This window comes from Uloborus diversus, chromosome 5 (genome assembly GCF_026930045.1).
Source record: "Uloborus diversus isolate 005 chromosome 5, Udiv.v.3.1, whole genome shotgun sequence".
Lineage (NCBI taxonomy): Eukaryota > Metazoa > Arthropoda > Arachnida > Araneae > Uloboridae > Uloborus > Uloborus diversus.
In genome coordinates, this window is record NC_072735.1 from 74470633 (window position 1) to 74482907 (window position 12275).

Consider the following 12275-nt stretch of genomic DNA (forward strand, 5'->3'; position numbering starts at 1 on the left):
TTACACATATATATATTTTTAACACGATTAAAATGCACGATTATCGTGCTTTCTCGACCAACTTTCCAATCAAAACAAACATCTGCTGCGCTTCCCAGGTGATTCAGTGCGGTTCGTAGATAAGAGGGAATTTTGAACGAAGAGGGTGTATGGTTGAAGAGCAACCGGTTAACCCATTCATTTACTAGGTGGCAGCACTAACGAATTAAAGCGAAATGCGTGCAAAAAGTGCTTGTAATACACAGTCCAGTCACATTAATGTGATATGTGACCATCTGTCAAAAGCCAGAATAACCACCTTTCGCAGAGCGGACTGCTGCGAGACGTGCAGGAAGAGAGTCACTTAGGTCCCTGAAGATGTTCTCTGGGATGTTGAGCCATGCCGACTCTAAAGCCCTGGTTTCCTAGAAGCGAAATCACCGAGCTTTGACGTCGCTGCTCGGCGTGACGCTGAAATCAAAGTCAAGTGATTCCGGCGTACCACTCACAACGCCGATTTTGCTCGGGCGCGCATGCGCAGGAGAATCAAGTTTTCCTCTCTGCGAGAAGCGACGCCGAAGGTCGGCGATTCCCTCCTAGGAAACCAATGCTTAATGCCGTGGCCAGCTGCGCTAGATTACGCGGTTGAGGATCCATGGCGCGAACAACTCGATCGAGATGGTACCACAGATGCTCTATTGGGTTTAAGTCAGGTGAGTTTGCTAGCCAGGGGAGGACGGTAAACTCATCCTGGTGCTCTTCGAACCACGCACGTACATTGGCAGCTGTATGGCACCTCGCATTGTCCCGCTGGAAGATGCCATCATCCTGAGGAAAAACAATGCGCATGTAGGGGTGGACATGGTCCGCAAGGACAGATGCGTACTTGTATTGTTCCATCGTGCCTTCCACAATGATCAGTGAACCCAGAGAATGCCAGGAAAACATTCTCCAGACCATAATGCTCCCGCCTCGAGCTTGGACCGTTCCGGCAATGGTTGCAGGGTGGTTCCTTTCAGAGGTTTCACGCCTTATACACCAACGTCCATCTGTCCGATGGAGCATAAAACGCGATTCATCTGAAAATGCTACCTGTCGCCCCTCAGTGGACGTCCAGCTGCTGTACTGGCATACAAATTCTAGCCTTCGTCGCCGTTGAACAGCATAGGTGCACGAACCAGGCGTCTGCTTCGGAGGCCCAGACGCAGCAATGTTCGCTGAATAGTAGTTTGGGAGACACTTTTGGTAGCCCCTTGGTTTATTTGGTCGCTGATTTTGGACAGTCCCATTTTTCCATGCACGGTACACTTTTACCACGGCGGCACGCGAACAGTTCACAAACTCAGCCGTTTCGGAAATGCTTCCACCATTGGCCCGAAAGCCATTGATCATGCCCTTTTGGACGTCGGATAAATCGCTTCGTTTCTGCATTACGCCAACGATTGAAATGTTTTCCGAAGCCCTCACACAACCTTTATATACGCTCAACTGCACTGTGCTGCCACCTGCCTTCTGTGATTGGTTATTTAACTCTGACGTGGAAAGTACGTGGTGGTTACATTAATGTGACTGGACTGTGTATAAACAGACCCGTAAAATTTGAAGCAATTTAGCATCCATGGCTAAAAAAATTGTTAACAATAAGCTGGGCCCGTTGTATTCACAGGGCTATTAAGAGGGTATAATTATTTACCTCAAACCCGGCGCCCAAAATGCTCGGCGCCTAATCTTCCTATTTCGAACTGCGGTGGTGCTTAAATAATAAAATTTATACTACTCCAACTCCGAACCGGGCCCTCTCAAGGGCCAGTTTTCTTAGTTTACGACTAGGCTGATATGGCCTCTCATCGGCCCTGTTGATGATCGGCAGAGCCTAATGGGAGGGGACCGGGATTGGGACCAGCCTTGGCTCTCGGCGGACCTGCGTATCTAGGAGGAGGGGGGAGGGGGCGGTTTGAGGACAAACACTCTCCCTCAAAACCTAGATGAGATGAAGGAGGATGACGTCATCAAACCCTCGTCCAGTCCTTGGGCCTCTCCATCGCCTTAGTCCGAAATAAAGATGACTTCACCAGATTTTGTGTCGATTACCGACGTCTGAATGAAATCAACAAGAAAGATATAGTTACCCTCTTTCTCGGATAGACGACAACTTGGACACTCTTTCCGGACACAAGTGATTTTCGACCCTGAACTTGAAGAGTGGCTACTGAGAGGTACACCCTGATGACCGAGAGAATACGGCGTTTACAACTGGACAAGGCTTATATCAGTTTAAAGTAATGCCCTTCGGCCTCTGCAATGCACAAGCTACGTTCGAGCGTCGTATGGAGACAGTGTTAAGAGGACTCTCCTACGAATCCTTGTCCGGTCTATTTAGACAATATCATCATCGTGGGAAGCAGCTTCGAAGAACATCTGGCTAATCTTAGGAAGGTGCTGCAAAAGCTTAAGGAAGCCAATCTGAAGTTAAGCCCGTCTAAATGTAATTTGTTCCGCCGAGAAGTGAACTACCTTGGTCACATCATCTCTTCTGAGGGTGTACAAACTGATCCAGAAAAGGTCAAGAGTTGGAGTCGTTTCAAAAACGTCCAGCAGCTGCGAAGTTTCCTGGGGCTCTGCACGTACTACAGGAAGTTTGTGAAGGGTTTTTCCAACATTGCACGACATTTGCATAAGCTGACGGAGAGCAAGCAAAAGTTTGAATGGTTCAAAGAATCCGAAGATTCATTTCTACTACTGAAGGAGGCTTTAACATCAACACCTATTCTCTCATACCCTCAGCCTGGAAAATCCTACATCCTCGATACTGATGCGAGCCACGAGGGCATCGAAGCTGTTTTATCTCAAGTAATAGACGGCAACGAACATATGTCATCGCTTACTGGAGCAAATGTTTATCAAAGTCGGAGCGAAATTACTGCATCACCAGAAAGGAGTTGCTAGCCATAGTTAAAGCTATAGAACACTTCCATCATTACCTCTACGGCCGAAAATTTCTGCTTCGGACAGATCATGCCTCGTTGACTTGGCTTTTGAACTTCAAAAATCCGGAAGGCCAGATAGCCAGGTGTATACAGCGGATCCAGGAATATGACATGGAGATCAAGCATCAAAAAGGGTTGTCTCACGGTAATGCAGACGCTTTATCAAGGAGACCCTCTGTCCTGAGAACTGCCACTATTTTTCCCGAATCGAGAAACAGTATGGAACGACTAGCCCTACTGCCTATCAGGTGACAATGATTTCAACATCATGAGAACCTGATCCATGGAGTGATGACCAAGTTCGAAAAGATCAAATTGAAAACCAAAACATAAAACCAATTTTGGAGTTCATGAAAAGTGACTGTCGGCGACCTAGCTGGCAGGACGTTTCCATCTTCAGTCCTGCAACAAAAAGATACTGGGCTTTATGGAACTCACTCCACTTACAGAACGGCGTATTACATCGAAAATGGGAATCTGACGATGGTAAAACATCTAGGTGGCAGTTACTACCAGGGCTGTGGAGTCGGAGTCGGAGTCGGAGTCAAAGAGTCGGAGTCGGACTGATTTTTGAATAAAGGAGTCGGAGTCGTTGGAAAACATGCCGACTCCGACTCCGACTCCGGGCTTCTTTTTTTCTTTCCTTTTCACTGACTCTCCTTGCATTTTTTAAAAATTGATTACCAATTGGTTCGATTACATGTATAAAAAGATACTAATGAGAAAATAACTGCCATTATGGCAATCAGCTAGCTTGAATGCTTACCGAACTTTCTGTAGCCGTCCCCTAGTTTGCTTGCTTTTTAACTTAACTAATAGCAACTGTCAGCAAACGGTTTTGTTGAATAACATTTTCAAGTAATCACTTTCAAATAAAAATAGAAATATAGTGTTTTGTTCTATCTCAGTTTAAAATAGTAAAAGAAACGTAACAAATTAGTAAGTCGACGCCTGTAGCTAAGGTTGAAACGTTTAAGTGTGATCGGCAAATTCAAAGAAGTTCTGGCTCGAAAGCACGAATCCAAAAGATTCGATGAAATAATCTAATGTTTTTTTCTTTATTAAGACTATTTCTGTAAGCTTGGTTCTCACTAAAAAGTATGGAACAAAATAAGTGTAAAAAATTTCTTGATTACAACACTCAAGAATTGCAGTTAATCTTAAAATCTTCATATTAGGTTAATTCTAAAGCAGCTAATAAAATTTAAATTAAAAATTTAGCGAAGAAGAAATATAGGTATAGTAAAAGCTATTCGTACAAATTTTTATACCGCCGCGTTTTGTGTAAAATTAGCTCCTGACGCATATGTGCCCTATTTTCGTTGAAATTTTATTGATGAAATATAATTTAAAATATATTCGTGAAAATTTTCAGAATTAAAGTATTTATATTTTTTATAAACTCTGAAATTAACTTTGGGTGTCATCTACTAGATGGATGTCACCAGGGGCAAACCACTCCCTCTCAAGAACTTGGATTAAGAAAAAAAGTTTTTTTTTTCCCTCAAGTTACAGCTTTCAAAAATTGAAAGCACACGATTTGATCAATATATATTTGTTAAACATTAAAGGGGGGCAAATTACAGATAATCATTTTCAAAATTTTTAAAAGGGATTTTTAAGTCATCTCACTTTTTAACTCGTAACTATTGGAAAGTTTGATTTTTAAATTGAATTTCTAACGTTGTATGACGTCTTGGGTTCACAATAAAAAACAAAATGCTAAATTTTCATAAAAAGGAATTAATATTTCAATCTCTGTTAAGAGGTTTTCCCCCTTCCCTTGAATGGAGAGAGGGAGTTTAAAAAATACAATTAAAAAAATTAAAAAAAAATCCGGAGTCGGAGTCGGAGTTGGAGTCGGAGTCGGGCTTTCAAAATCCAGGAGTCGGAGTCGGGGTCGGAGTCGGGCTTTCAAAATCCAGGAGTCGGAGTCGGGGTCGGAGTCGGCCATTTTCCTTCCGACTCCGCAGCCCTGGTTACTACTTCCTCGATCAAGGATCTCAGATGTTCTGAAAGAAATACATAGTAGTGCGACTGGAGGACCAGGCCGGTGTCCAGGATTCCATAAAGGGAGGGGTTTTTGCAGGCCTGTCACTTCAAAATATTTTTTTTTTTTGAAGGGGAGGGGTAAAGCGTTTGATCGATACATTTTATCTGAAAAAACAACAAAATATGTACAAAAATGCTTAAATTCATCATGTTTGCAGGGATGTGCCAGTTGCGACAAACTGCTCCAAAAGACTGCTAAATGAACTTTTCTGCTCCAAAATCGGACAAACTTGCGTTAAAAGTGCGATTTTGCATTTAATGTTGCAGTTCCTTCAGCATATTTGGCAGTTTTTTCAGATTATCATCAAGTTTAGGCATTTGGAGCTTGTTTTTACGATTTTTTTTATATAGCCCCGATCTTTTGCGTATTTCAAAATCCGAGTGCATCCGCTTTTGAAAAATTCAATCGTTTTAATTTATTATGTGATCGGTTCCTTTGAGTTGAAAAAGTTTACATTGATCATTATTTTCAACCATTCTTATCTTTTGTTTTCAGAAGAAGAGGACTTGTAAGTTCGTCTTCTTGCCACGCCCACTCAAAAATGTCAAATCTAGTTGCATCCGAATTGATCTAAGCAAATGCCATGTGTAAAAATTAATATTGTTCACCAGTTTTTAATCTTGGGTTTCTTAAGATTTTAGGACAGAAAATTGATCCCTAATTTTGGTTGGAGACACATAAGATAGCAAAAATCGGGGAATTCTAATGCTCTGGCGATGAAAATGCAGACATTTAAAGTTTCTGAGACTCAAGCATTACTTTCCATATTCTGAGCCTGCCTCAAAATTTTTATTTTTATTTTTTCACATGTATTTTAAAATTCCTTTTCTTATGACATCATTTCTCAAAAGCATTTTTTTTCATTGTAATTTCATTATTAATTTTGTGATTAAATATCAAATAGTTAAAAATGAAAGGTTTTAATGGTTTTCTTTGCTTGATCTTCAGATTTGTTAACCAAGTAGCTCAGTATGTAACATATATGACTATGTGTATAAGGTCAAATGTTAGTAAATAACTTACAGGTACCGAAAAAAAAAAAAAAGATTAATAAATGGCTCTTTAAAACTCACTTGTAGTTTGTTGAGGTAAAGTTTTTAAATTTAACTATTCTTTTTTGCTTTTTTTTAGCCTTTTTGAATATGTTTTTGAGTTTTATGTATATATATCTTGTGTCTTTTATATATATATATATGAACTACATAAAAGCAAACAAAATTTAAAAATAGATATCAAACACCAAAACTTAAATGTGAACAAAAGCAGTGATGTATTAAGCAAAGTAAATATGTGAACTAAATTTAAATCAGTGTAAGAAAAAAGTAGAGCAGGACATGGCTTGATTTTTGTGAAAAATATTAGACAAAAAAGAAAATAAATAAATTAATAAATATAAAATAAAAATAAACAAATAAATAAATGTAATTAAGAGAGCTTCAATTAATAGTTGGAGTGTTGGAGTTCCGGTTTTCTGCATCCTTAATCTCCTTTTTTATCATTTTATCATGTCACACATGTTTCTGTGCGTGAAATATACATAGTTGCTACAAATTGATGCAAAATTTAACTTTTCGCTGCTGCAAGCTGCTTCAAATTTGCAATTTTACTGCTCCAGGCTGCTCCAAATTCACCGTTTTACTTCTCTAAACTCACAATTTTCCTGCTCCCAAGATTGCTCTAAAAGCGAGTTTAGGACGGCACACCCCTGTGTTTGTAAAATCCAGGGAGAGGGGTAGCAATTGACCTCCCTGATCTCCCAAATGACGGGCCTGCTTTTGGCTTCAATTATTTTCATTCTTAGTTGCATTGTCAGGAAAACACACTTCAGTGTGCAAATAATTCTTCACTGTTTAAGGTCACAATGAGGGGCTTAGCAGTTTGGAGGGGAGGGGGGGGGGGGTTCAAATTCACAGAAGATTAGGTTTTGAGTAATATACTACCTATTCTATTAATGTATTTTACACACAGCAGAACCTCGTTTAGCCAGCGCCTGTTTATCCGGATCAAAATATTTACGTAAATAATCATTTAAAATTATGATTTCAAGAACAGAAGTTTAAATGTGCCAAATACTCGGTTTCATTTCAATTAAGCATACTACTCCTGCAAAGGACGTAAAATAAAGTATAGTACTAATTTAGCAAACAATATGATATACTTTGGATGTCAGCCCAATACTATTGCAGCTGAATTATAACTGATGAAGTAATTGAGAAAAAATGGTATGATATAGTTTTGTTAGAAAGCATTGGTTTTTTGGTGCAATAAAAGATAAGTCTGCATATTTAAGAATATTATTGATTATTATCAGGATTTTCGTTTATTAGGATTGCCTTTGGTCCTATCTAGTCCGGATAAATGAGGTTGTATTGTACATGTAAGGATCGTTATGAACCCCACCTCCCAGAAGGAAATTTCTGGTTGGGCAAGAAAATCTCAGTATTTATCGATTTTACTGCTTGTTTAGATTCAAAGATCAAACCTATTATCTATTTACAGTGCAATATGTTGCAACAAGTACTGAGAAAATTTCACAAACTCTTTTATAACATATGTTTTCAGGTTTTAATATTGTAAGATAATGCTTAGGAAACTAAATAGGAAGAGTTTTGAAGCAGATGTAAATTACATTAACAAACGCAATTACTATGCATCTACAGAGCGGCAGCAGTTATCGCTTTTTGTGAAACGCCCCAGATCAAAACCCCTTATGAGAAGCAATATTAAACAAAGTATTGACAGCCCATTCAACTGTTCCTCCATCTCTGCTTTTCCAAAATATGATTTTAGTTGATTAAGAGAAGACAGTGTCGTAAGTTACCAGGCAACTTCAAAGAGAATGCTTTTTTAAAAAAAAGTTCTGTACACAAATTTGAACATTAAAGCTAATTTTAAGTCAAATATGCACAATTCTTCATTTATTTTTTTATTTTTTCTCCAATGGGAGGGGTTTAACCCCTAAAACCCTCCCCTTGGACACGGCTCTGTGGAGGACATTTCGTTTTCTTGAAAACCCTCAATAAAGTTCGAGAGCGCTTCTTCTGGAGCAAGGCGAAGGATGACGTGGAGAAGTGGTGCCAGTCTTGTGACGCCTGTGCTGCCCGTAAAGGATCGAAGAAAAGAAGCCGAGGGAAGCTACATTGTGCAACGTTGGAGCTCCTTTCGAAGGAATCGGGATCGACATCCTGGGTCCTCTACCAAGAACTGCTGATGGGAACAAATACATTCTTGTTTCCATTGACTTTCACCAAATGGCCCGAAGCATATCCCATTCCAGATCCAGAAGCGACCACCGTAGCAGAGACTCTAGTCCAGCATTGGATCTCGAGATATGGAACACTTTTGCAGATTCATTCCGATCAAGGGAGGAATTTCATCTCTGCTGTGTTTAAGGGCTTATGTCAAATTCTCGGAATTGAGAAAACTAGGACAACACCACTACACCCACAATCGGACGGAATGGTGAAGAGATTTAACCGCACAATCCTGAATAATCTCTCGCTTATGGTCTCCAGAAATCAACAGGATTGCGACAAGAAGCTACCTTTGTTCCTGCTTGCCTACCGCAGCGGCTGTCCACGAGACTACCGGATATGCCCCATCTCAATCAGATGCTCTTCGAGAGCTTCGGCTACCTTGTGATCTCGTCTTTGGTCGCCCTCCGGATGTGCCTTCATCGCCTGAGGAGTATCCAGGATCTCCAGGCCCGGTTGGAAGACGTTCATAACTTCACACAGGAGTGAATCAACATCGCGGCGGAGAAGATGAAGACCCGATACGATACAAGGTCCACTGGACATGAATCCAACGAAGATGACAAGTTTTGGTTATGGAATCCCACCCGACGGAAAGGTCTTTCACCCAAATTGCAGTCGCATTGGGATAAATCCTATAAAGTCCTTAACCAACTGAATGACATTAGTTGGATCCAAAAATCAACTAATGCAAAAGCTGGTTGTACATTATGATCGGTTAGCCCCATACTATGGCCATAGTTCATGAGTATTTACGTAAACAACCATGGTTGATAACATAAAAGTTGTAGATAAGTTCTGCTTTTAATGTTTAGTAATATTTCTTGTTATTATTGTGTTTTCTGTATCTGATTAGTTTTTTTTTTTTCTTTTTTTTTTAATGTGTGTATTTGTAAACTTGTGATATAAGTTTAGCATCCTTTCTGAGGATTGTACTGCCCGAGAAGTGCAGTCCTTAGGAAGGGGGCAATGTTACAAATTCTGTAAATAGTAATTATTCTTATGATTAATTTGTTGTAATCTAGCTAAATTTGGCGTTTATTCTATTATTTTTCACCTAAAATTATCTTAGTAAAGTAACCTGTAAATAGTTTCTCGTAATGTACATACAACCCTCTAACATTCGACTGAAGTATGTGGTGCCCGGATAATATTTGTGAATGAATAAAAGGAAAAAATGAGAAGCATTTCGAATTTTGTCGAAACTTCTCTAGTATTTATAAATATCCTCCGCGCGTGATCAAGTTTTAGTTTTGCTTTTTTTAAGCTGTCTGAGCCGTTAGCTCTGTTATTGTGCCTTCGCATTGTGTTTTTTCGCGTATTTGGACGTAAATACGTGTGTAACCGTTGAGTTTACGGTGTTTATTGATATTTGTCTAATTGCTATGGTTGATTTAGCAGTTGCAACTACCTTTCCTGTACATAGCTGTAAATAAATCTCCTGTACATTTCTCAAGAACTGTGTCGTCATTTCAAGTAAGTTTGAAGTTGTATCACGAGCTCTTAACAATATTAGAGACCACGAATATGAAAGCGACTTTTCAAACGTACAAAACTGCAGTTTTACTATGCTTAGGAGCCCCTTAGCCCTCACGGCTCTGCAAGTTCGTACAAGTTTTTTTTTTTTTTTTGAAACCCGGGGAAGGAGTGCTTTTTGATCCAAAATGCGTTTTTAATCTGTTTCTTTCTAATTGACGATTTAAATCTTTACAAATCAAATAAGATTGCGAAGCATTCTTCGGGGGTTGGTGAGCGATAGCGAGCAGGGGGCAGAGCCCCCTAGTTCAGAAAAAAAAAACCTTTTAAAATGTTTATTTTCAATAGTTTTTGTTAGCATATTTCAAAAGTTTTTACGGGGTAGGGGGGGGGGGGGAGGTCGAGCTTTTTCATAGTTTCTGAAATTTTACTTATTTCCACTACCACCCCCCTGATTCCCTTTTGAATCGTAACGAGGGGGGGGGGAGTATCCGGGTGTCCCGGTTGAACATTTCAGAAATCTGGCAAGCCTATTATGAATGATATGACTTATCTCAGTGCCAGGGGTGCCCACCTAGGGGTGTTATGGTGCAGACTGTGTCATTGAATTTTTCAGAGGGAGAGAGGTTGAGGGATATTTTTTACTTTTTTAGGGGTGGGGATCTAGGCAATATTTAGCGGAGGGGTGCGTCCTCCGGGGTCCGATGAGTTCGAAACTTTGCGCTCTGCCGATTGAGCCACTGTGATTGTCAATCAGATTGCGCTGTGCGGCAGTTTTAATGTGTGTACGAAAACTATAATGTCTATTCTTAAGAACAGAGATGATGCGCAGTGACACATGTGTGTATTAATTTTATGTAAATGAATGATTGATAAACACAATCTATGCTATTCAGAAGTGATTGATGAACAATTAAAATGTTTCCCTGTTATCTAAGAGTTTCACTTTTATTGTGTGTCTCTCTTTACCGACGCTCTCTCTCTCTCTCTCTCTTCTTTTTTTCTTTTTTTAATTACAGAATAAGAATACTGCTCCCCCCCGTAAAGAGCAAAAACGTATCCTTCTATCCAAAGTTTGTTTACATGCGACATTTTAAGAATAAAAAAATTAAATATAGCAGACGATTAGCTGTTATTGCGAATTATAAGCTGTTGCTAGCTTTTCCCGTTCGAAAGTACATACTATATTCTTTTTATAAATTCTTCACCGAAACAGTACTAAAAAATGTGTAAACAACCTCTGTATTGCAAAGATGGCTGAAACGAAAGTCGTAAAAAATAGACATAGGTTGAAATGCTGAAACATATTCGGAAAGAAGTTCTCATCTTGAGCAACGCCGTTTTCAAAGAATCTCGGAATAATCATAATCGTGACAGCGTAAAAAATAATGAGGCATTGTGGGTTATTATGTTTGAGAGTGTCATAATTATTTTATGCATCTACTGTGACTGAAGCTATTCTTCGTATAAAATTCCTATTTTACACGAGAAAAGTAATTTTCAAAATTTAATCTGTAAAATGAAATCATAACCATGTTTTAAACAGTTTATTATAATTAATTTATTTTCATATGAAGAATACACCTCCACTATTTTACTATCATGAAATAAGAAAATTTTCTTTGAAATTAAGATTTAGCAGCGAAGGATTTACAGGTTTGGGGTCCCATCGCATTACATTTTTAGGGAATCCCTTAAACTGTTAAAAAAAAAAAAAAAAAAAAAAAAAAAAAATCCGAAAACGTTTCTAAATGTATGGGGTAGCTGAGCTAAGGTTCATGAAATTTTTAAAAACGTGCTGAGTATTTCGGAGTCTTTTTTCTTTAGTTTTCAAAAGCATTTCTGAGTATTTCAGATCCTCTTTATGCAGTTTTCAAGAAGGTTTCTGAGTATTTCGGAATTCTCTTTCGGTAATTTTCAAAAGTGTTTCTGAGTATTTCGGAATTCTCTTTCGGTAATTTTCAAAAACGTTTCTGAATATAATGTTGCGCACATGCTTTCACGAAATTTCAGAAACGTTTAAGAGTATTACAAAATCCTCTCTAATTTTCAAAAACGTTTTCGAATATTTCCGAATCCTTTTTCTGTGATTGTTTTTAAAAAACTTCACTATAACGTTGCGTACTATAGCAATTTTATATATATTAAGTGGTTCTTCCACATCTAACAACAGCAAAGCTATTGAACTTACGATCATGAAATGATTAGTGTTTTTATTTTCACTTTCCTATGTAACATCTGTATGATTTATACCGTATGAATGTTTTCCCCCCTCCGCTCGCCTTGTCTCACCTAATGAATTAATTTTGGTGATTTAACTAGAAAATCGCCCGCCAAGGTATGACGGGTGAAAATTGCTTTTACATTTGAACAATGCCATCGCCTGTTTGGTGATAGTTTGACAGTTGAAATTGTAACCCTAACTCCAGTGGGTTAACCCTAAACTCCAGTAGGTAGCGTTTATTAGTGCCGACCTTTTTTCGTCTCTTTATTCCCCTGAAATGACACAATCTTACCAACCAGGAA